Source organism: Protopterus annectens, chromosome 2.part2, assembly GCF_019279795.1.
Source record: "Protopterus annectens isolate FY-2018-M chromosome 2.part2, PAN1.0, whole genome shotgun sequence".
Taxonomy (NCBI): Eukaryota; Metazoa; Chordata; order Ceratodontiformes; family Protopteridae; genus Protopterus; species Protopterus annectens.
Genome location: NC_056730.1, coordinates 345,877,359 through 345,903,912, shown reverse-complemented (window position 1 = coordinate 345,903,912; position 26,554 = coordinate 345,877,359). Strand labels below are relative to the sequence as shown.

Below are 26,554 nucleotides of genomic sequence, written 5' to 3'. Positions count from 1 at the left end.
ACATTTACATTCTTATACCACATTCTTCTTGCTAGTAATGCAGTGGCTGTTTTTTCTGTTCTCTTTTTCAATATTGTCTCTCCCTTACTTCCTTGCCTTCTTTATCTATTTGTCAAAAGATGTTTTGGAATGAATCAAATTTAATGAAAGGTATGTTAGGCTTATCAATTATCCTACTAAAAGCAACTCACAAGAAAATTGTTTGTGTGTGTGAGTGTGTGTGTGTGTGTGTGTGTGTGTGTGTGTGTGTGTGTGTGTGTGTGTGTGTGTGTGTGTGTGTGTGTGTGTGTGTGTGTGTGTGTGCGTGCATGCATGCATGTGTGTCTGTGGGTCTATTTCACAAGAACAAAATCTCAAATTACCGAAGACAAGAAGAATGAGATGAGAACTCTGAAATGTCATTTAAATGAACAACCACATAGCCAACAAGTTTCCCATGACAAACAACCACTGGGCCAAAAACTAATGAAAAAATACACCGCACCATCTCCAACCCACCCAGGTGTGGGGCTACACTCCCCATACCCCAATGTGCGGGCTACACCCTCCTTCCCCTATAAATAATTATACCAACTTCAGGATTGCACTACAGTGGGGAAAAGGGTAAATCTTCCCTTGCTGGGCCAGTGGTTACTTACTATGGGAAACTTAATGACAATGTTGTCGTCCATTTAAATGAAGTGTTGGAGTTCTCATCTCGGTCTTCTCGTCTTCCTCAATGTGAGATATTGTTCTTGTAAAGTAGACCCATTCCTGTGTGTGTGTGTGTGTGTGTGTGTGTGTGTGTGTGTGTGTGTGTGTGTGTGTGTGTGTGTGTGTGTGTGTGTGTGTGTGTGTGTATGTGTGTGCTTCTCTCCCTTTATATTCATAGTGTCTCAGTAAATAAACTGAACATGATTTCCTAGCAGGCTGTATTTTGAGTGGTCAACATAGGAAGAAGGAAGTATATTAAGTAGCTTAAGAAAAGTTTAGGTTTACCAAATCCTGCAACATTCCAGATGTATGTGCATGTGTGCATGTATGTGTATGTGCATGTCCATGTACATGTTTATGAGCACATCCATGTGCATGTGTATGTGCATGAGTATATATCTATGTGTATGTATATGTGTATGTGTATGTGTATGTGCATGTGTATGTCCATGTTCATGTGTATGTCCATGTTCATGTGTATGTGTATGTCCATGTGGATGTGTATGTGCATGTGTATGTTCATGTATATGTGCATGTGTGTTTGTGTACGTGCATGTATATGTGTATGTGTAAGAGTGTGTGGGTGATGGATAGAGTAGTGGCTACAAAATGGGATAGATGTATTGTTATACTTGTGTATCATGTTTTAGTATGAGTGAATGCCCAGTTTAGTGCAATTTCTAAGGAAATAATGTTTTGTAAAGTAATATATGGGACTGGGGTTATGATCAGGGTTAGTGTTAGAGTCAGCATATATGAGTAATGTGGGAAGGCTGCAAATATTCTGTCATGAGAATAATAAAATTCCCTTCATGATATCCTTTCTCATAAACCTTTAGTGTAATTTTACAGTTCAGTCCAAAACTGTTCATTTTATAGTAACCAAAAAATTCTGAGAGTTCAATCAAACTATGCGAAGACCATTTTATAGTTTCTGGGTTCATATGATCTGCAACATGGTTATGGCCAAATGTTTTTTTACAAGTTTGGTAGCTGCTTTTTTGTATTGAACCCTGCATATACTCATTGATACCTTAAAAGTCCACTTTAAAAGTATGAATGAAATGACAATGTTTTCTGGGTATGGGAAGTTTGTTCAATAAGTGATGAAGCCACTGAGTGATACATTTGCCACATTTGTTACTAATGTTGAGAAATACTTTAAAGTTAATATTCTCTGCACACATATAGTTCCTTACTTAAGTATACTCCATACAATTTCAAAGTGAAGACAGTCTCATATGTCCCAGAAAATAAAACATAAATTTCTCCATAGGAAGTGCTATGATACAAAGAAGAGAGATAGCTTTTGGAGTCTGAGTACACCACGTTGGAATGCTTATCTATAATCTCACTGAGTGAACATTGGACCCACTCCAGCTGAATGAGATGTCTGGCCATAAGGACTGACAAAAAAAAAACAAAAAACTGATGCATTCGTTGGAAGGATGACCACCCTAAAGTAATTTTTTAGTATCAAAATGGCACAGTGATGGCCTTTCCTGTCACTATATCAACCTGCTGGTTAAAGGTGAGATCCATTTCTATAACTATACAGGTCTTTAATAGTAGTATCTGTCATGGGTCTTTAATAACTGAGTCAATCATAAGTTGTTTTCTGTTAGTACAGTAGGTGGCAGGGACCATCTGCTTTCCAAAAGTTAGTGAGCTACTTTTGTAAACATTGCAGGTTAAGCCATTGTTTCCCATCATATATACGATGAACCCAATTCCTTAAAACTATTATGTGTGACAGGAGCAGTACAATGTCCCCCAGTCTGCAAATATCAGCAAACACAACAAAATGGAATTTATTATAATTGACATGTGCATCTGAATAGATATACCAAAATGAACTACTATACGAACTAAATTCTGAGTCACTCCACTACTGACTTCTTCCAGTGAGGACAAGTGACTGCTGATTTTACCAATATTGTTCTATTGGGAAAACATACATCATTGTGGACTACTCAGGTGTTACTCTTTATCATTCCTTTGTGAAGAACACTGACAGGCTCCTTCACAAGATCAAGGCTGGCTATGTCTACATTTAACCAACTCATCTAATAGCAACCAGTTTAGTAGGCATGCTCTTATTTTATCGCATCTGTACTGGTTCATATCTTGAAGAAGGAGGTTGAATAAGGAGAAAGTAACAGTCAGCTTCCTGTCAGGTGCCAGGATCCATCACATAACACACGTCCCTCAACAACAGGTACAAATATGACTCTGTCATTGTACATGTTGGTAGGAATGATCTGAGACATACTTCCCTGGACTACATGAAAAGAGACATGGAGGAGCTCTCGGATTATGTAGCCCATGCAGGTATGACCCTAGCCCTGAGCAGCATCTTACCATCACCCAGAATGATACCACAGTATAAGCAGAAAATGACTGATTTCAACAATTGGCTAAGTTTCTGGTGCCATTCTAAGGAGATCCAGTATCTATCTGCCAGGGATGACATGACTGTCAGACCTCAATGCTTTGCCAGAGATGGTCTGCATCTGTCACCCCTGGGCTTCCGCATACTGGCTAAGGCTCTTTCTACCCCTATACTGCCTTTTTTAGGCCATGTTCCAAAGACTAAATTAACATCGTAACAGCTACAAGCAAATGCAATCTAAGGGTCATGCTGCTCAACGCTAGAAGTCTAAATCTCAAAATGCACTCTCTCAAAGCACTCCTTAAAATGGAGAACATTGATATTTGTGCTGTAACACAGACCTAGTTCAAAGCAGTAGAAAGCACCTCTGCAGTACCAGGCTATAACTCATTCCACACCTTTCGGCCCCAGAACTTGGACCGAAGCTCTAAAGGCAGTGATGTTTCCATGTTCATAAAGGATGCACACACCTCCAGAATGGTACCCTAACATAACACATCAGAGATACTTCAGGCACAGCTAACATTGGGTAATACAGTGATTCAGGTTGTAGCCTGCTATAGGTCCCCAACCATGTCCCCAGACTCACACTCCATGTTCCTAAGCACCCTGGAGAATATTATGATCCAACCTAACACTCTCTTACTAGTTGACTTCAACTACCCCTCCATTAACTGGGAAAATTACTCATGTACCAATACACTTGCCCAACATTTCCTGGAGTTAATTAGATTGATTAATTCCAATGCCATGAACCAGCTCATTCTTACCCCTACTAGAGGTGGCAACATTCTTGACCTGGTCATTACTAACATGGGTGATCATTGCTCTGCACCAATAGTCAGCTCCTTCTTGGTTAGATCTGACCACAAACTAATCACCTTGGAAATCCACACCCCGCCCACTGCAGAGGTAACCACCATGAAAAACTTCTCCAAAGCTAAGTTTGGGCTCCTAAAAACAGAGGTGGCTAACTTCATGGCAGCCATGCAAATGGAGAATAGTTGTATGACCACCGAATCATACACCAATACACTGTACGAACACATACTCAAATACATGGATCTTACCATACCCAATAGAACCAAGATGCTCTCCTCCAAAAAAAGGAAGCCAATCTGGTGGTCCCCTGCCATAACAAACTCTACAAGAGAAGAAGGAAACTGATGCGGAATAAATTGAAGTCCCAAGACTGGAGAAACTTCCTTATCAGCCTCAACAAAAAGTTGAGATCCCTCATCAAATCCTCTAAAGCTAGCTATGAAAATAGAATTGCAGCAGATAGTAAAGACAACCACAAGGCCTTCTATATTTATGTAAAGAATCTCCACAGCAATACCCAGATTTGCTGTGAGCTACTGCATAATGGTACCTCCTATACCGAGCCAACAGATATTGCCAGTATACTGCCCGACAGATTCAGTGCCAACTTTACCCCTCTCACCCTCCCAATAGACCAATCACAATACCAGTAGATTGCCAGGCACCCAGTATTACTGCTGCACAGGTTAAAACAGCACTGTCCAAGGCCAGCAATACAGCTTCTATGGGACCTGATAATATCCCTGGCTGTGTTCTGCATGAACTACAGAGTGAACTTGCACCTCACCTGTGTGCCCTGTTCAATCACAGCCTCACCTCAGGCTTTGTACCTTCCAAATGGTGCACTGCTACAGTCATCCCTCTCTACAAAGGAGGAGTGACTACAGACCCTGGGAACTATCACACCATTAGCCTGATGAGCCTGATATGCAAAGCTATGGAACGCATCATCATGGACCTAATAAACAAGGATATAGGCAATCTACAAACTCTGGATCCCACACAGTTTGGTTTTGTGAAGGGTAGATCATGCCTGCTCAACTTGATTGACTTCTTTGAGTCAGTCACTAGAGCTGTGGATGAAGGCAAGGTGGTTCATACAGCCTACCTTGATCTGGCCAAGGCCTTTGATACCATTCCCCACTCAGGAATCATAGAAAAATTTACTAAGCTAGGCATCAACACCTATATCACTAGGTGGGTTGTAAACTGGCTCACAGATAGAAACCACAGTGTGAAAGTAGCTGACTCCAAGTCAGACTGCCGACTAGCCATGAATGGAGTCCCACAGGATTCTGGGTCCTCTCCTGTTTGGCATCCACGTCTCTGAAGTTCAAGCCAACATGAAGGGACTCTGGCTGACAAAGTTCACAGATGATTGCAAGTTGGGAGCTATTATTAATTCCCCAAATGATGCTGACATCCTACAGAATGGCCTAACTGAAACCAACATCTAGTGTCAGAACCATGGCTTTAAGCTCAATGCCAAAAAATATGCCATCATCCCCTTTGGGAAAAACCCAGTTTCCATGAGTTACCAAATTGATGATAGTCCACTGAACACAGAAGGCGTTATAAGAGATCTGGGAACACAGGTTGACAGAAACCTCTCTTTTGATAACCACATTGCCTCTGTGGTCAGAAAGTCCTTCTGTGTGGCACATCTCATTACTAAGGGTTTTACATCCAGTTAGAAAGAGGTTATTGTCTCCCTCTACTCTTCCCTCATTAGGCCAATCATCTAGTACAATGCCCCATTTGGCATGTACCTCACCAGACACCTGCAACAACTGGAGAGTCTGCAAAAGTACCTCACAAAGAGGATCCTAGGCCTTAAACACTTGTCCTATATGGACAGACTCAAAAAACTCCAACTATTCTCTGTCTCATATCGCCTACTTAGAGACGATCTCTGCTTGGCTTACAAAGTCATGTCTGACCCAGCTCTGATAGAAATGCTACATCTAAAGAAATCCCAATCCTTCCGCACCACATGCTCCAGAGACCTCAATCTTAATACCACAATTAACAGAACATGCTGGAGGGACAGGTTCATAACCCAGAGACTGCACATGCTATGGAATAGACTTCCCATACAGGCACTGGGTCGGGTGGCACGATGCCAGGATAATCCTATGGCTAGGCTTGTAATGGCCCCAGTGCCATTAGCCTAGTACACACCTATGAACCTATTGTGCCTCTATGAACAAGTTCCATAATGATTCATTTCATAACAATGTACAGGACATCTGTAGACCCTTCCTTTTCGACAGAGACCACTGTGGCTTTCTGACATAGTTTTGAAATAGAGTCTGCTAAATGGCTTTTATTTTGCAAGATGTGAATAATGGTTTAGCAGATTATATTTTATAGCACCGAGGAAATTTTATATGATGTTATTAATGACTAAGTAACAAGTGATTTTGATTTTTGGTAATGTTCCATTTACCTGATGTCATGAATAACTGTGTGTCGGGGGGGGGCATAGTTTAAGTCTACTATAATAATCAACTCATTTGTTAGGGTTCTAAAATTAGAACTCAATTACTTTGCCAAGAGTTTAGTGATATGCTTCAGAGTACACTGTTCATCTGATTTCTAAGATTCCACAAGCCTTAGTATTATAATGTCTTCTATTTTATATGCAAGCATAAGCTAATGGAAGGCCTTGGTTGAGCAGATTGCCCTTGTTAGCAGATTGTTGTAGAGATTTAGCTTGGTGTTCCTATTTCAAGTTGGGTTATATTTGTAAGCTACATAGGCCCTTACCTTCTTATTAAGTAGCTTGTTTGTTATATAGTTCCATCACAGACAGGTTTGTTATATAGTCGTTCTTCTTAAATCTTCCACATTGCATGCGTAATAAGGATATAGTTTTAGATGCAGCTACCCAGGTAATTGCAGAATTCCTGGAGCTGTCAGAGGCTGAAATATTTAGAACGATTTACAGTTTAATCTTGTGCTCTTGATCCTGTTTTATTCTTAGAAGGGTGTCATTAATTTTGGAATAGTCACAGCAGGACAAATACATAAATGTAACAGTACTGCATATGAGCTTAGACTTCATTTTGATGGAAAATACCACTATAAGATGCTCTGATTAAAATACAAGATTGATGTTACAGGCACAGCAATCTTGTACTGTGATGACTGAAATAATATTCAAAACATTTCCACTCACTGAATTTTATCACCAACCGGTCCAGTCATTTAGTATTTAAAAATCAAGTAGGAATGGATACATGTATTATTGAAAGTTTAATTGTTCCAGATGTATGCAGCGCATAGAAAGTTGTCTATATTGAATATATTATTTCTGATACTTCGTTTTACTACTTCAGTAAACTATTCTTAAGTAAACTATTCTTTGCATTTTTTTTAATTCAACTAAGGGGTATTTGTAACTATCATTTAAGAAATGAACAATGTTATTGATACTTAACAAGAGTCAGGATCTTTGCGATTAAGATCTAATTAATTCTCTGAACACATACTCTAAAACTATTGCTGAAGGTCAAAGATATGTTTTAGCTTCTGACCCGGATTTTTTTCTGTTATCTTTTCAACATAGATTTTCTTTTAGGCCTAAACTTTTAAGCATGTTTACAAAACTAATAACTAACTAAAGAAAACACTGAAATATAGTCAATGTCTACACCACCCTTGGTAACAACCTCTCCACTGTCGAACATATCCTCCAGTGGATATCTAACTCTCTACCCCAAGAAGCAATCATAATGGGTGGTTTCAACTTAGATTCATACATCTGTGCCTACCAAAGTCCAACTAATCAAGTATATCTTCATGGCTTCACCCAAATAATTCAATCTCCTACTAAGATAGACAAAACATCTAAGAGGCAGTCCATCCTGGACTGGATCCTTACTAACAGAGCTAGTCTCTCTCTACACACCAGTTGTGTCTCAGATACCCTGAGCGACCATCTCCCAACCTACTTACTCAGACACGATGCAAATCCAAAATTTGAGATAAAAGAAACTTTACCCCCAAATAATTCATATCCACCCTTAACCACTATATTTGGTCACCACTCAAGTATCTCTCTAGCAGAAACCATAGGTTATTTTAATTCCACTTTCCTTGGCATACTGGACAAATTTGCTTCTCCAAGGACAATAAGACTAAAAGCCAACTTTGCTCTTTGGTTAAGAAAACAAGATCATCACTACAAATGAGACATAAAGCTTGGTTAATGTGTCACACAAACAAGATCATCACTACAAATGAGACATAAAGCTTGGTTAATGTGTCACACAAACAAAATCTCAGCAAATGAATAGGCCTATCTAGAATTAAGAAAAAGAACCAAAAAAAAAAAAAACAAATCAGACAAGTCACAATAAACCATTACGGTGCCAGCCAAACAAATCACCAAAATAATCTTCAAAATTTTGGTCAGCCATAAAAAAAAATCCTACAACCAGGGAAAGCTCGAACACCATCCCCATCAACCAACAATGCTAATGATAGCATTGAAATACAATTTAATAAATATTTCATATAAACCATCTTAGCCCTTACAAATAACCACTGGTTTATGCCTTCACCACCCCACTTAATATCAAATCAATACAGCAATACCTTTTGCTTCCAACCTTTTCCTACATAAATTATAATATCTAAAGAAGCTTAAGCCAAAAACCCTAGCAGCTGATCAATTACCTGCAGAGTACCTACAAATCATGGCAGAAGCCATCTCCTATCCTGTCTCCATCATTATTAATCAATCCATCTCTCAACAAAAAGTACCAACAATTTGGAAAATAGCACATATTACCCCACTGCATAAAAGCAGAAACTCAACAGAAATATTCAGCTGCCATCCTATAGCAATCTTATCAGCATTATCCAAAATCTTAGAGAAATGCATTCACTCTCAGTTGCTAAATTATCTTTTAACTAACAATCTTCTATCTCATACACAGCATTGTTTCTGACCAAATCATAGCAGTACTGCTGCCCTGATATCCATCACTAACACCATTAACCAACACAGAAATGAAGGCAAACTTGTATCCTCTATCTTTCTCGTCATCTCCAAAGCTTTCCGTACTGTGTCTCACAATAAACTCATAACAGCTCTTTCAGAACTTAAACTCAGCTACTCCGCAATTGCTTGGTTCTAGGATTATCTGACCAGATGACAGCAAGCTGTCACATGGCAACAAAATCTCTCAACTATTCAGACAGCAACTTTGGGAGTTCCACAGGGTTCTATCCTGCGTCCTCTCTTCTTTACCCTATTTACTAACAATCTTCATACTTCTACCCTATATGCATCCCTTGCCCAATACGTGGACATCTCAACTCTAATATGCACTGCTCCCACACTCCAACAGCTTCAACATATAACTCAGCAATCCTTCTGTGCAGTAGAATCTTGGCTAGCTAAGGCACAGGTCTTCCTTAAACCCAATAAGACAAAGCTTATGCTTTTTCAACCGATGAGAGCCACTGACAAACCCATCCTTCCTTCCGTATCTCATTAACAAATAATACAATTATCTCTCCAGTATCCCATACAAAACTTCTTGGTGTTCTCATAGACAGCAACATGAAATTTGACGCTCACATAGCCTAGTCAATAAAGTACACAAAAAAGTCGGTATGCTATATAGACACTAACAATTTCTAACAAAAAACACAAAAGCCACCGTTGCAAGAACTCTCCTTGTTTCTTCCTTCCTCTACGCATCCCCCATTCTCACAGACCTAAAGAAATCAGATTTAAGTAAACCTGACACCTGCTAAAATAAAACTGCAAGGTTTGCCACAGATTCTACTTTTAGATGTCATCTTTGCCTTGCACTAAAACAACAATCTTGGTTAGAATTCCCCAGTGTCTTAACCCACAACTAACTGACCACAACTCATCAATTACTCTTCCAACCAGACAAATCTCCTGCCATTCTTAATCTCCTCCAACCCTACTCTACCAATCATGTCTTACATTCCTCTAACAAATCATTACTAAAGGTATATAAAGCCAACAACACAGCTGGAGAATCCCTCTACTCCAGCTATATAGCAAAACTCTGGAATTCTCTACCACTAGACATAAAATCTACCCATAACATTACTAAATTCAAAAAAATCCTAAAAACACATTTAACTAATACATGGACTTGCTCTTGTACTAACCCTTGTTAAGAAATAATTATCATTATTTATTTATTTATTTACATTTGTTAACCTGGTAGTGCCCGACTGGGTTGATAGCAAAATATAATAACAGAATACAATATAAACATGCATGTTTCAGGCATACAGGAAAACTTTTTTTATTTATTTATTTTATTTTATTTTACATTTGTTGACCGGGCTAGTCCAACTGGATATATGTCCATTTTCAGTGGAGGCCCGGGGAGAAAAGCTCCAAGGTCATAGTTAGATTAACAAAAACATTGATGTTGTTACACAAGATAATATACTGGTTAATACATATACAATTATAAACCTATAACAAGTGAGTACAATTAAATACACTGATGCTTACAGACCAAATAAGAGAAAACAAGAATTATTAAATGATTTCACGAGGTACAGATTTGAACAGCCAGACAAGGAGGGCTAAAATAGAGTGTTCTTTGGTTTTTGGGTTAGGCGGAGGCTGAGAGAAGCCTAGGTACGACTGGGACAATAGCTTATTAGTCTGGACTGGAGCAAGGGCATAACCATTTGGATTTCAAGTATGCTCTAAGATGTAATTTAAATTGGTGCTGAGAGGGCATAAGTCTTAGGTTGTTTGGTACAGGATTTGCCAATGGAATTGGCATATAGTGCATCACCACCAGCATTGTTAGATTTAATGGTCCTTACTTGTAGACTTTTGGAAGACCTGAGGGAATTAAGGTTGGAGTACGGGGTAAGTATTTTGTTCAGTGAGGGAGTTTTACCTGGATGGTTAATAATTTTAAAAGCCTCAGTTAGCTGGTTGAATTTGAGTAAATTGGGCAGTTCCAGCCATTCGAGAGACCTTAAATTTAGGCAGTGATGAGTGCGATAGGGCGTTCCTGTTATGAATCTGGCTATGTGATTATAGGTAGTTGTTAGTTTATTAAGTTCTTTCTTGTTTAGGAAGGAGAATATCGGGGAGGCATAAAGGAGAGTGGAGAGTAGGTGGGTTTGGGCAATAGTCATTTTGGTGTGCGGAGTTAAGAAGGCCTTTATTCTATACATCGACCCAAGTTTTCTGTTAACCGATTTAATAGTTAAGTTTACATGTATATCAAATTTAAGTTTATGGTCTATGGTCACCCCTAGTAGTTTGGTATTGGATACGGGGTAGATAATGGTCCCATTGTTGGAGGACACATGGAAAGAAGGATTGTTGGTGTTGAGGGGTTCTATAGTTTGAGCAGTCACTGAGGTGGGGAAAAAGAGAAGTAATTTGGTTTTGGCAGGGTTAAGTAAGAGTTTAAGTTCCGAGAACCATTTTTCGACAGTAGAGAAGCAGTTTTGGGTTGTGGCTTGAGTTTGGCGAGAGATTCATCAGAGCAGATCAGGGTGGAGTCATCTGCATATTGAATACAGGTGGCTTTGGGAATAATTGAGTGTAGGCCATTTATGAAAATGGAGAAAAGAAGGGGACCAAGGATAGATCCTTGGGGGACACCAATATTAGTTGGGAGTAGGTCTGATAGGCTGTTTTGCCACTGGACTGCCTGTTTTCTACTAGAGAGATAGGCATTAAACCAACTTATGGTTAGTTTACTAAGATGTAATGTTTCCAGTGCCTGAAGCAGTAGTTGGTGGTTGACCATATCGAAGGCTTTCGACAGGTCTAGAAAGAGCGCAGAGGATATTAGTTTATTATTGCGATTGTGGTTGACTGAGTCTACAAAGGAGAGAAGAGCTGTGGTTGTGCTGTGATGGGGGCGGAAGCCATGTTGGGTATTTGATAGGAGGTTGTATGTATGAGGTAGGTAATGAGTTGTTTATGGACACAGCGTTCCATAATTTTGGCTAAGGGAGACAGTATGGCTATGGGCCTATAGTTGGAGGTTTCTGTGGAGGGCCCTCCTTTGTGGAGGGATGATATAAGAGATTTTCCAGATAGAGGGAATAGATGCTTCAGAAATGGTCCGGTTGATCAAGATTGATACAGGGTAGGCTATGGCATCAGATGCTATTTGTAGGTATTTGGCAGGGAGCTGATCAGCCATGAGGGTGGTTGGTTTCAATTTTTCAAGAGGGTGCGAATGAAGGAGGTGGAGATGGGTTGTAGGTTAAAGGCCGTTTGGGTTGTATTTATAATTGGGGTTGCCACTGAGGGAGGCGTGGGAAGCTTGCTGGCAAGGGACTGGATGGTCTCAGTGAAAAAGAATTAAAGGAGTTGGCTATTTCTGTTGGGTCATTGTCCATGAGTTTGTCGGGGTGGGGTAGTAGACTTACCAGGATGAAGTAAGCGGTTAAAACCAGCCCAGAATTTTTTAGGATTATACTGATGTTTGTCTTGGAGGTGACAAAAATATTGTTTTTTGTCAGATTTAACGGCTACTTTGGTTGAATTTCTTAGCTGGAGGAACTTGATGCGGTCTAGGGTTTTTGTGGTTCTCCACTTATTCCAGGCCTGGTCTCTGATTCTAATTTTGGATTTAGTTTCTTGTGTTAGCCAGGGTGCTATACATTCCTTAGTTCTCGTAAGTCGATTAGGAGCATGGGAATTGAGTATCTTGAGGAAAGTGTTATTAAAGTATGAAACACTTTCATCTAAGGATAGGGTTTTTAGGATGTGCCAGTTACAAGCCTTGAGATCAGCTAGGAATTGGTCAGGGACAAAATTTTTGCTATTCCTTACTAATCTAGTTATGGCCGGAGTCTTATTTGAACATTTGTGTTTTATAATAAAGGTAGCAAGGTGGTCACTAAGGTCATTGGGAAGGGTCCCTGTGGTATAGTTATTTGGATTCCTATTAGTAAGAATCCAGTCAATAATACTCTCCTTTTGTTGTGCATGTCCAATTCTAGTGGGAGAAAGAATATTTTGGGAAAAACCATGTAAGTTAATGGGGAGAGGATTTGATTGGGCCGAGTAGAGAGACCAGTCTATATTAACATCTCCTAATATTATTGTTTCTTGTGGATAGTTATTAGCAAGCCAACTAAGGGTTTGTTCAAGATTTTCTACATTTTTGCCTGGTGGTAGGTAGGTTACTATGAGATTAATACTTTTTTGTCTGTTTAGGGATATCTTAAGAGCAATCAGTTCCAGGTTTGGAACTTTTGGGGTTGCAGTGAATTCATTGTGATGCTCAAGGAGTTCTTGAACATCACAGCTATTCCACCACCCTTTCTGGTTGTACGATCAGCCCTGATGATGTTATATCCAGAAGGGATAATTTCCTCATCCTTGGTGCTTGGTTTGAGCCAAGTTTCTGATAAACACATTATGTCCGGGAGTGGATATCAAGCATGGCATGCAAGCTATGTACTTTATTGTTAATGCTTCTAATATTGAGATGGAGCAAAGAGGGAGTCCAGGTCTGCTAGCTGCATGGCGGAGGTTAGGGTCTGGGTCACTAAGAGGGCCTGGGTTGGGGTGGATGTCCCGTCATTAGTGATGGATTTTTCAAATATTCTAGTATTTTTGTAGTCTGGTTAGTAGTTTAAGCTGTTCTCTTAATGAGGATACTTTTGGGTACCTAAGAATAAAGTGTGTACTTTTAGGGATGAGGTGAGTAGCGGAGTAGAGAGAGGGGGATAAGAGTAGTGGTATTTTGGGAATACAGGGAGGTCTGACCCTTAGGAAGGTACATTCTAGTTAGGGCTTGTGTTTCATAGGCTGTTAAGAAGATGAGGAGTAAAAGTACAAGGGGAGGGTGGTAAATGAGGTTCTGTCCATGGTGAGGCTGAGATCTCAGCGTCAATAGGGCTGATACTAAGTCAGCAGGAAGCTGGAGGTAGTAGTAGGGTGAGATAAATGGAGAGAGTTAGGTAGGTGGGCGGGTTAGGTTTGGTGGTGGGGAGTGGCAGAGAGATGGGAGGGAGTGGACAGTTCTGATTGGGTAGCGGAAATGGGGATGGGCTTGATGACCAAATAAATGTAGAGGTAGTGGGGCGGGTGGGAATAGGGGCAGGGAGGGGAGCTGGCAAGCCCCCGCGCGTAGCTAGGGCTTAGCGGGACTACACCACAGGATTTCCCTGGGTCTTAGAGGAAGCCAGGTTTAATGGTAGCTACCTAAGTTCTATTATTGTTCCTTTAATTTTATTTCTTTTTGTTGATTTTATGTAGAAGGAACCTGTGTTCAATAGATTTTATACTACCTGGTACCTTTATTACAGTACAAGGTGTTTGGCAAAGTACAATGAAAGGGGTAGTTATTTATTTACCCTGAGTCTCTTAATGGGCTTTTAAAGTTGTTTATGCATTCGCACTGGTGGGGTCCTGAGGGTCCTGAGTGCCACTCGGTAGGCGCCTGGATTTGGGGCTACCTAAGATGGAGGCAACAGAAAGAGAATAACTTTTTACAGTGTTTGGTGCAGTAACAGACAGTATTACACAATGCAGTAACAGACAGTTTTGCACAGTGCAGTACGAGGATGAATTCAACAGCCTTAGTGATCTTAAGCATTGGATAACAGCTAGTTGTATTAAGCAGTAATTTCCTTCCCTTTGGCGACTTATGAATACTCTACTACGCACTCTGTTTATCTGATAAGACAATAGCTAAATAGCTAACATTAGGTGTTTGCAGCATGAAATACTTTGTATCGAGCTTGAAATTGAGGTTACATCCTCCGACCAGAAAATTAGATCTAACAAGCAACCACTTTCAACTGCAGCGTTTGGCAGTATAAGTCAAACAAAACGCGGTTATCAGCTTTTAAACAGTCGCTAATGCACAGCTGCATCCAGATCTAACAATTAATCCAATTTCTAGAGTAGCATCTAAGAAAACGCTAATGTACATTTACTTTTACCACATACTTTTTTACAAAACGCCAGTTGCATCTACACAGTGCATACAATCATGACTACAAGGATTTCCCTGGGTCTTAGAGGAAGCCAGGTTTAATGGTAGCTACCTAAGTTCTATTATTGTTCCTTTAATTTTATTTCTTTTTGTTGATTTTATGTAGAAGGAACCTGTGTTCAATAGATTTTATACTACCTGGTACCTTTATTACAGTACAAGGTGTTTGGCAAAGTACAATGAAAGGGGTAGTTATTTATTTACCCTGAGTCTCTTAATGGGCTTTTAAAGTTGTTTATGCATTCGCACTGGTGGGGTCCTGAGGGTCCTGAGTGCCACTCGGTAGGCGTCTGGATTTGGGGCTACCTAAGATGGAGGCAACAGAAAGAGAATAACTTTTTACAGTGTTTGGTGCAGTAACAGACAGTATTACACAATGCAGTAACAGACAGTTTTGCACAGTGCAGTACGAGGATGAATTCAACAGCCTTAGTGATCTTAAGCATTGGATAACAGCTAGTTGTATTAAGCAGTAATTTCCTTCCTTTGGCGACTTATGAATACTCTACTACGCACTCTGTTTATCTGATAAGACAATAGCTAAATAGCTAACATTAGGTGTTTGCAGCATGAAATACTTTGTATCGAGCTTGAAATTGAGGTTACATCCTCACCAGAAAATTAGATCTAACAAGCAACCACTTTCAACTGCAGCGTTTGGCAGTATAAGTCAAACAAAACGCGGTTATCAGCTTTTAAACAGTCGCTAATGCACAGCTGCATCCAGATCTAACAATTAATCCAATTTCTAGAGTAGCATCTAAGAAAACGCTAATGTACATTTACTTTTACCACATACTTTTTTACAAAACGCCAGTTGCATCTACACAGTGCATACAATCATGACTACAAGGATTTCCCTGGGTCTTAGAGGAAGCCAGGTTTAATGGTAGCTACCTAAGTTCTATTATTGTTCCTTTAATTTTATTTCTTTTTTGTTGATTTTTATGTAGAAGGAACCTGTGTTCAATAGATTTTATACTACCTGGTACCTTTATTACAGTACAAGGTGTTTGGCAAAGTACAATGAAAGGGGTAGTTATTTATTTACCCTGAGTCTCTTAATGGGCTTTTAAAGTTGTTTATGCATTCGCACTGGTGGGGTCCTGAGGGTCCTGAGTGCCACTCGGTAGGCGTCTGGATTTGGGGCTACCTAAGATGGAGGCAACAGAAAGAGAATAACTTTTTACAGTGTTTGGTGCAGTAACAGACAGTATTACACAATGCAGTAACAGACAGTTTTGCACAGTGCAGTACGAGGATGAATTCAACAGCCTTAGTGATCTTAAGCATTGGATAACAGCTAGTTGTATTAAGCAGTAATTTCCTTCCCTTTGGCGACTTATGAATACTCTACTACGCACTCTGTTTATCTGATAAGACAATAGCTAAATAGCTAACATTAGGTGTTTGCAGCATGAAATACTTTGTATCGAGCTTGAAATTGAGGTTACATCCTCCGACCAGAAAATTAGATCTAACAAGCAACCACTTTCAACTGCAGCGCTTGGCAGTATAAGTCAAACAAAACGCGGTTATCAGCTTTTAAACAGTCGCTAATGCACAGCTGCATCCAGATCTAACAATTAATCCAATTTCTAGAGTAGCATCTAAGAAAACGCTAATGTACATTTACTTTTACCACATACTTTTTTACAAAACGCCAGTTGCATCTACACAGTGCATACAATCATGACTACAAGGATTTCCCTGGGTCTTAGAGGAAGCCAGGTTTAATGGTAGCTACCTAAGTTCTATTATTGTTCCTTTAATTTTATTTCTTTTTTGTTGATTTTTATGTAGAAGGAACCTGTGTTCAATAGATTTTATACTACCTGGTACCTTTATTACAGTACAAGGTGTTTGGCAAAGTACAATGAAAGGGGTAGTTATTTATTTACCCTGAGTCTCTTAATGGGCATTAAAGTTGTTTATGCATTCGCACTGGTGGGGTCCTGAGGGTCCTGAGTGCCACTCGGTAGGTGTAGGCGCCTGGATTTGGGGCTACCTAAGATGGAGGCAACAGAAAGAGAATAACTTTTTACAGTGTTTGGTGCAGTAACAGACAGTATTACACAATGCAGTAACAGACAGTTTTGCACAGTGCAGTACGAGGATGAATTCAACAGCCTTAGTGATCTTAAGCATTGGATAACAGCTAGTTGTATTAAGCAGTAATTTCCTTCCCTTTGGCGACTTATGAATACTCTACTGCACTCTGTTTATCTGATAAGACAATAGCTAAATAGCTAACATTAGGTGTTTGCAGCATGAAATACTTTGTATCGAGCTTGAAATTGAGGTTACATCCTCCGACCAGAAAATTAGATCTAACAAGCAACCACTTTCAACTGCAGCGTTTGGCAGTATAAGTCAAACAAAACGCGGTTATCAGCTTTTAAACAGTCGCTAATGCACAGCTGCATCCAGATCTAACAATTAATCCAATTTCTAGAGTAGCATCTAAGAAAACGCTAATGTACATTTACTTTTACCACATACTTTTTTACAAAACGCCAGTTGCATCTACACAGTGCATACAATCATGACTACAAGGATTTCCCTGGGTCTTAGAGGAAGCCAGGTTTAATGGTAGCTACCTAAGTTCTATTATTGTTCCTTTAATTTTATTTCTTTTTTGTTGATTTTTATGTAGAAGGAACCTGTGTTCAATAGATTTTATACTACCTGGTACCTTTATTACAGTACAAGGTGTTTGGCAAAGTACAATGAAAGGGGTAGTTATTTATTTACCCTGAGTCTCTTAATGGGCTTTTAAAGTTGTTTATGCATTCACACCTGGTGGGGTCCTGAGGGTCCTGAGTGCCACTGGATTTGGGGCTACCTAAGATGGAGGCAACAGAAAGAGAATAACTTTTTACAGTGTTTGGTGCAGTAACAGACAGTATTACACAATGCAGTAACAGACAGTTTTGCACAGTGCAGTACGAGGATGAATTCAACAGCCTTAGTGATCTTAAGCATTGGATAACAGCTAGTTGTATTAAGCAGTAATTTCCTTCCCTTGCGACTTATGAATACTCTACTACGCACTCTGTTTATCTGATAAGACAATAGCTAAATAGCTAACATTAGGTGTTTGCAGCATGAAATACTTTGTATCGAGCTTGAAATTGAGGTTACATAAAATTAGATCTAACAAGCAACCACTTTCAACTGCAGTATAAGTCAAACAAAACGCCGGTTATCAGCTTTTAAACAGTCGCTAATGCACAGCTGCATCCAGATCTAACAATTAATCCAATTTCTAGAGTAGCATCTAAGAAAACGCTAATGTGTACATTTACTTTACCCACTAACAATTAATCCAATTTCTAAGTAGCATCTAAGAAAACGCTTAATGTACATTTTACCACACCATTTTTACAAAACGCCAGTTGCATCTACACAGTGCATACAATCATGACTACAAGCAGGTCTTCTTGATTAAATTACTATCAGTAATCAAAACAACAGTAAGAGTTGCAGTTATATTTATCTATTATATGTACAATCAGAGCAATATGCAGTAGTTACATACCACGAGGGCCAGTGCTGCCGCCTCGTCGTAAAGCACAGTTAGTTTGAAAATATGGCGGTTTCTGAGGTCTCTTTCTAACCTCGGCTGCTACACCACAGGATTTCCTGGGTCTTAGAGGAAGCCAGGTTTAATGGTAGCTACCTAAGTTCTATTATTGTTCCTTTAATTTTATTTCTTTTTGTTGATTTTTATGTAGAAGGAACCTGTGTTCAATAGATTTTATACTACCTGGTACCTTTATTACAGTACAAGGTGTTTGGCAAAGTACAATGAAAGGGGTAGTTATTTATTTACCCTGAGTCTCTTAATGGGCTTTTAAAGTTGTTTATGCATTCGCACTGGTGGGGTCCTGAGGGTCCTGAGTGCCACTCGGTGGCGCCTGGATTTGGGGCTACCCTGAGTCTCTTAATGGGCTTTTAAAGTTGTTTATGCATTCACTAGTGGGGTCCTGAGGGTCCTGAGTGCCACTCGGTAGCCTGGATTTGGGGCTACCCTGAGTCTCTTAATGGGCTTTTAAAGTTGTTTATGCATTCGCACTGGTGGGGTCCTGAGGGTCCTGAGTGCCACTCGGTGGCGTCTGAATTTGGGGCTACCCTGAGTCTCTTAATGGGCTTTTAAAGTTGTTTATGCATTCGCACTGGTGGGGTCCTGAGGGTCCTGAGTGCCACTTTCGTGCAGGCTGGATTTGGGGCTACCCTGAGTCTCTTAATTGGCTTTTAAAGTTGTTTATGCATTCGCACTGGTGGGGTCCTGAGGGTCCTGAGTGCCACTGGATTTGGGGCTACCCTGAGTCTCTTAATGGGCTTTTAAAGTTGTTTATGCATTCGCACTGGTGGGGTCCTGAGGGTCCTGAGTGCCACTCGGTAGGCGTCTGGATTTGGGGCTACCCTGAGTCTCTTAATGGGCTTTTAAAGTTGTTTATGCATTCGCACTGGTGGGGTCCTGAGGGTCCTGAGTGCCACTGCAGCGTCTGGATTTGGGGCTACCCTGAGTCTCTTAATGGGCTTTTAAAGTTGTTTATGCATTTGCACTGGTGGGGTCCTGAGGGTCCTGAGTGCCACTCGGTAGGCGTCTGGATTTGGGGCTACCCTGAGTCTCTTAATGGGCTTTTAAAGTTGTTTATGCATTCGCACTGGTGGGGTCCTGAGGGTCCTGAGTGCCACTCGGTAGGCGTCTGGATTTGGGGCTACCACGAGGGCCAGTGCTGCTGCCCGATCGTAAAGCACAGTTTTTTTGTTTACAATATATATATATATATGAGGTACATAAGCCATGTAGCTTTACAAGGTGAGTCACTTCTGAAAGACCAAAATTGGTCATGTAGTTTTGCAAGTTAGGTCATTTGAAGGAACAAAGATTAATAAAGATAAAAGATAAGACAGATAGTGGGGTAGCCCTATGTGGGGTGAGCACTATTTGAGCTAACGTGTGAGATGAGTGGGAAAAAAAAGGAAGAATATTAGTTGGGAGCAATACAGGGGCATAGCGAATTATCATTAAATACTGGCTATGCTGTGAACTTTAATACATAACTACTAAACAACTTATAAACTCTTGTACTTTTACTTACTTTTTCAACCCCATCAAAATCTGGCTACACTACTGTTTAAACAATGTATTACAAAACTATGCATGTTGTAAAAATGTTGCACAGTTAAGATGGAAATATGTGAACTGTCTGTTCTATATATATTTGTTCACATATAATCATTTGTCAAGATGTAAAATGCTATACTATCTGTCCTTTTATTTGCAAAGCTATAATTATTTTCTCTCTCAACAAGTATGTATCTACTGTGATTACTATACCGATCTATCATTGTATTCTTTCTGTATGTATTAAATGTGGAGCTTTTCATCCTGGGCCTTCTCTGAAAAAGGACAGCTTGTTCAGACAGACTTTGCTGGTAAACAAATGTAACATAAAATAAAATAAAATTAAAATAAAAAAAAATGATAGAAGTGACCACTGAACTAAGGTCTGCACCTTAACTACAATGGCATTGAGGTGCAGTAAGTTATATATGGTGAGGAGTGGTGGGTACAGTAAGTTACATATGGTAGGGGGTACAGATTAAATTATATATGGGTGGGATGGAAGCACAGTAAGTTATATAAGATGAAGTATGATGAGTATGTTATATAATACTGACAGACAGTGATTTAAATATGGTTGGGGAGGCAGTGAGTTACAAATGGTGAAGAGAGAGGTACAGTAAGTTACATATGGTGAGGAGAGATGAACAGTAAGCTACAAATGGTGAAGAGGCAGGCACAGAAATGTATATATGATGGAGAGAGGGCATTGGTAAACTTGATCCTGGAGAAGTAGATGCCAAAGTGGAATGGGCACAGCAATGAACCCTGAGGTACTCTGCTGGGGACTGGTCTGTTGGTTGAGGTGGTCTCATTAATCATGACTTCTTGGGTCCTATCTCTGAACCAGCTGGCAATCCATTGAGTTATGTATGGATTAATGCCTAATTTGGTGAGTTTGTCACCCACATCTGAGTAGAGTACTGTATCAAACACCTTGGCCAGGTCTAAGTATTTAACTAACGCAGGTAGATTCAGCATCAGCTGGTAGAAGGAGCTATGTTTGTGCTGGTGGGTGAGAGAGTAAAGGTGTGTGGTGGGGTATGCATTTCAGTTTCTGTATATGTGTAAGGCTGCCTCAATATGTGTCTCTGTTTGCATATATGTAAGTGACTACATCTGTGCGTGTGTGTGTGTGTGTGTGTGTGTGTGTGTGTGTGTGTGTGTGTGTGTGTGTGTGTGTGTGTGTGTGTGCGTGTGTATGTGTTTAGACATTATTAAATACTTGCAAAGTCTATATTTTGGATGTAAAAATACTTTTTTCAACAGCAATTAACGATATGTATATATATATATATATATATATATATATATATATATATATTTTTTTTAACATTTATTTACCAGGAAATTTCGACTTGGAACAAGTCAGTTTTCAGTGGAGGCCCAGGGAGAAACACTATATATATATATATATATATATATATATATATATATATATATATATATATATATATATATATATATATGTATAAAAAATATTACATGTATATATATATATATATATATATATATATATATATATATAATAGATAGATATACAAATATGTATGTTTGTGTGGATGCAAAACAGTTAAAAACCCCATTTTAAACACAACAATCTCCCCAGGATGGGTCTTAGAGGGGAAATAACAGACCATCCAATGGTGAGGAGGCCCTCTACTACATCACCCATTGGTAGTCCTCCACTTCCTCTATAACAACTATCCTATCACGGATTAATATTTCATAATAAGGGATAGTGGTTTGGTCCCATCTCATAATTTTTAAAGCCATTGCTTCTTGATGTGGATATGTAAACTGATGAACTGATGGGGAAACAGAAAAAAAGTTTTTTCACAGATTTAGTAACCCCAGAACACCTGTTATTACCATGGAAGAAAGAGGTAACAAAAGACAAATTTCAGAATCTGAAATTTCAAAGAAAAAACAAAAAAAAAACAAAAGATATGACCAGTGTAAACAAGAAAAAAAGACTTCTGTGTATACAACTGGTAAGCCTGGTAATGGATTTAGCATGGGTTTAGTTCTTGCGCATGCCTCTAACTGGGTATAGAATTTGGGTGAAGCTGCAGGGAGATGCAGTATGTGCTTCAGTAGCTGCAGAAAAGAGAATTATATAACTTAGTATGTGTACATTTTAGAAAAAGAGAGGGAAGGAAAATATGAAAACCCCCCTAACCAAGAAAAGAAAGTCACAACTGAAACAGATTGGACATGGCTGGTTAAGGGACAGTTTAAACAAGCACTTTTCACACAAATGGAGGCAGATAGCTACATGAAATTAAGTTCCTGATTATAGTGTAGTGTGTGTACAATAGTGCTGCTATTCAGCAGTTTGTGGTTGATAAGAATAACGATTTAGTTTACTCAGATGAGATGAAGTGTGCCAGTTTTGTCTGCAAAAGGCCGCAGTACGCATAAAGGGGATCATTATGTAATGTCACTCTCTTACTGTTCTACGTTTGTCCCAGTGGAGTAATACTGATGTAGTTACAAAGACAGCCCTCAGAAAGAGACAGTCATAAGGATAATGAGAAGAAAAACAAAAAGAGTGCAGAAGGCAGACGAGGGAACACTCCAACCAGTTAAAAGGTCACTCGATTTAATAAAAATTCACGGAACAGCTCCACCAACAGTGTACACAAGCATAAACGCAGTTGATGCACAATACGCGTTTTCGTCCACAAACAACTTGGACTTCATCAGATAAGCAGTTAGACCCACTAATTGCATCTTAAATACTTAATAAAAAACATATTGACCAATGAACATCATGAAAAAACGTTTGAACACACAAATCAGGCTCATCTAATAGGCTCATTAATATTAATTAATACATATTTTATTAAGTATTTAAGATGCAATTAGTGGGTCTAACTGCTTATCTGATGAAGTCCAAGTTGTTTGTGGATGAAAACGCGTATTGTGCATCAACTGCGTTTATGCTTGTGTACACTGTTGGTGGAGCTGTTCCGTGAATTTTTATTAAATCGAGTGACCTTTTAACTGGTTGGAGTGTTCCCTCGTCTGCCTTCTGCGCTCTTTTTGTTTTTGTTGGTTGATTTTGAGTGCAGCTTTCACGTTTCTTCTGATAATGAGAAGAACATACATGCAATTACATACTGACCTTTTTTATTTACATATTGAATAATATTTAACTAGGCTGAACAGTGTGAGCTAAATATTCTCTTATGGGGTGACAAGCTCTTGAATATAAGATCATTTTTGATGTAGCTAGTCCTCTAAATTCCATGCCTTTGGAAGTGGACGGCTGCCAGAGACCTGTAATGAAGACAGAGGAAATCATTTAAACTCCATCCTGAAAACATCTCTGTGTCAAAAGAGAACTCCAAACTCTTGAGGTCACAGGATCTGTACCAGAAAGCACAGCTAAAGATTTTACGTTTCTGCAATTTTTGTTTATGAAATATTTTCTATTTCACCTGGACTGAACTTGAAATTGATCTGTATTGATCAGTGCAGTACCCTAGTAAACAAATATCTGCTTGTATTGTCAGGCTCTGGATTGCATTGCATAAGTGGAAATTCCTTAAGATTCCAAGAGCAGGCTAAGTTATTTCTTACACTTATTTCACTGAATTGCACTTCTGAAACGCTTATAATTGTGCTATACAGTTGATCTACTATATTTTTGCACTGTTATAAAGCTTTTTTATTGTTTCACTGCATTTATGTACTGTTTTAAACTGTTTTAACATTACTTAACTGTAAACTGCTTTTTCATACTGAGAGTTGTATTTCCTGTTTGTGAGTGCTCTATCCGAACCTTTATGTGCATTTTTGTCTGTTAAAAGCATTCTCTAGTCTGCTCCTTGATCTGTTTAAAACTTTCATTTAGTGGCTACAGCTAGGAACTGTAATTTTTTCCCACTCACCCTCCCTAGTGTTGTCTGTTTTTATACTTGGTGGCTTTGCAGTTGCCCGCCCATACTGTATATTTCATCTGTGACACTCCTCCCAGTCTAGTGTCATTAGTTCACTCAATCTAATAGAGAACATTTGTGAAGGCCAACCCACTCAGATTCTTAACATTGAATTAACTTCTGTTCCAGTTTTCTCCATTTCCACTTTACTGGAAAAAAAAATTCCAAGCTTGCTTCCCCCCTTTCCTGTGGCAGGTCAGATACGGATTTGCTGTGTCCAGGACTGTTTGTGAGCTCCTAAGCCCCCCCCCCCCACACTTAACTGGGGTTAAACTATTCCTTGCGCCATAAAGTCTGTTTTTCAAAATTTCCCTTGCAACTAGCCAGCTTTTTAGTTTTAGCACTCTTCTGTTTCTTTGATCTCAGCACTTGTTCAGAACTCATTGTAAGCACTAAATAAGTTACAAATTACTACAGCACTCAACTTTCCTCACTTGTCTAGAGGAAAACAGTTTTTAGTACTTAATAAATAAGCACCTATTCAGGCATGTCTAAAGGTCAGCTCCCGGTGTTTTCTCCTGTCTACCTGATGAATCTGGGCATCTTGAGACAATGCAGCAATTGCCTCATGTACACAGACAACCCTCTCCTCCTACCACCCAACACTACGACCTGTGAGAGATGCACTTATATAGCCAAACTGGAAGCAAAGCTCTCTTTACCAAAGACAGGTCTAGACAGTCAAGAGGCGAAGGTAAACACTTGCACCGCACCACAGTCATCACATAGTCCCTCAAAACCTACACCACCAAAACACACACACATAACCACAAAACACACACCTACATTCACGGAGGCTCTCTGTACTAATCTGCCCAAACAACAGAGACCTCCAAAGCAGAAATGCAGGCAACCTCCACTCCCCAACACAACCCAAATGAAACATAGTCCACATACTCAGTGTGCCACTCAACTACAGCCCATAAGGCATAACGTACCCAACACTCTAGTCATAGGTGACTCTATAGTCAGGCACACTGATGTTCCACTCACCAGGCTAAACAAGGAAAAAGTTACTGTCAGCTGCCTGTCAGGTGCCAGGATCCACCACATAACGCACGCACTCAGGTCACTCCACAACAAGTACAAATATGACTCTGTCATTGTCCATGTTAGTGTGAATGACCTGAGACGTACCTCCCTGGACTACATGAAAAGAGACATGGAGGAGCTCTCTGATCTTGTAGCCCAGGCCGGTATGACCCTAGCCCTGAGTAGCATCCTGCCATCACCCAGAATGTCACCACAGTACAAGGACAAAATGATTGACTTTAACAATTGGCTAAGCTTCTGGTGTCATTCTAAAATAATCCAGTATCTGTATGCCTGGGATGACATGATCGACAGACCACTCTGCTTTTCCACAGATGGCCTGCACCTGTCGCCCTTGGGATTCCGGATACTGGCAAAGGCTCTTGCCACACTTATAGTGCCTTTTTTAGGCAAGGTTCAAATGACAAATTCACCACTGTAACAGGTACAAGCAAGCAAAATCTGAGGGTAATCCTACTCAATGCTAGAAGTCTAAACCTCAAAATGCACTCACTCGAGGCACTCCTTAAAATGGGGAACATTGACATCTGTACAGTGACAGAGACCTGATTCAAAGCTCCAGAGAGCACCCCTGCATTACCAGGCTATAATTCATACCACACCTTTCGGCCACCAAACCCGACCGAAACACTAAAGGTGGAGGCGTGTCCATATTCATTAAGGATATCCACACCTCCAAGCTAGTTGCTCAGCATAATGCATCCAAGATTATCCAAGTTCAACTAACTCTGGGCAAAACTGCAATCCACATTGTAGCTTGCTACAGACCCCCCACCATGCCCCAGAATTCCCACTCCTCTTTTCTTGATACACTGGGAAATATTAAGGTACAACCCAACACTCTAATAATGGGTGATTTCAACTACCCTACCATTAACTGGGAAAACTACTCATGTACCAACTCTTTTGCTCAACGTTTTCTGGAAATCATCAATTCCAACGCTTTGGATCAACTTATCCACACCCCCACCAGAGGCAGCAATATCCTAGACCTGGTCATCACCAACATGAAAGATCAGCTCCTCGTTGGTCAGATCCGACCACAAGCTAATCACCCTAGACATCCACATCCCACTCCCACCCCCCATTAGGAAAACAACCGTAAACAATTTCTCCAAAGCCAACTTCATGCTTCTTAAGACAGAAGTGGCAAACTTCATGACACCCATGCAGATGGACAATAGAGGTACGACTGCTGAATCCTACACAAATGCACTTTATAAGCACTTACACGAGTGCATGGATCGTGCTATCCCTAACAGAACCAAGATGCTATCCTCCAAAAAAAGGAAGCCAATCTGGTGGTCTTCTGTCATAAACAAACTCTACAACAGAAGAAAGAAACTGTTGCAAAAAAGAGTAAAATCCCACGATTAGAGGTCAGCCTCAGTAAGAAGCTGAGATCCCTCATAAAATCCTCCAAAGCTAGTTATGAAAACAAAATTGCCACTGATTCTAAAGACAACCACAAAGCATTCTATAGCTATGTTAAAAATCTTAATGGCAACACTCA

The 26,554-nt window shown here is 39.8% G+C and overlaps 1 protein-coding gene and 1 long non-coding RNA gene across 3 annotated transcripts in view; both read right to left on the bottom strand.

Annotated features, from left to right (window-relative positions):
- Positions 1-26,554, bottom strand: part of COL19A1 (collagen type XIX alpha 1 chain) — a gene marked incomplete in the record, with an annotated part of 3,251,042 nt that overhangs the window by 1,036,928 nt on the left and 2,187,560 nt on the right.
- LOC122795627 lies at positions 15,078-18,812 on the bottom strand. 2 transcript variants are annotated; one of them, XR_006363840.1, is made up of 3 exons: positions 18,740-18,812; positions 15,956-16,057; positions 15,078-15,210 (listed from the first exon to the last, which is right to left on the bottom strand). It is a non-coding gene; the product is annotated as an uncharacterized LOC122795627 (long non-coding RNA). The 2 variants fall into 2 exon arrangements; XR_006363841.1 differs by lacking the exon at positions 18,740-18,812 and adding an exon at positions 17,659-17,695.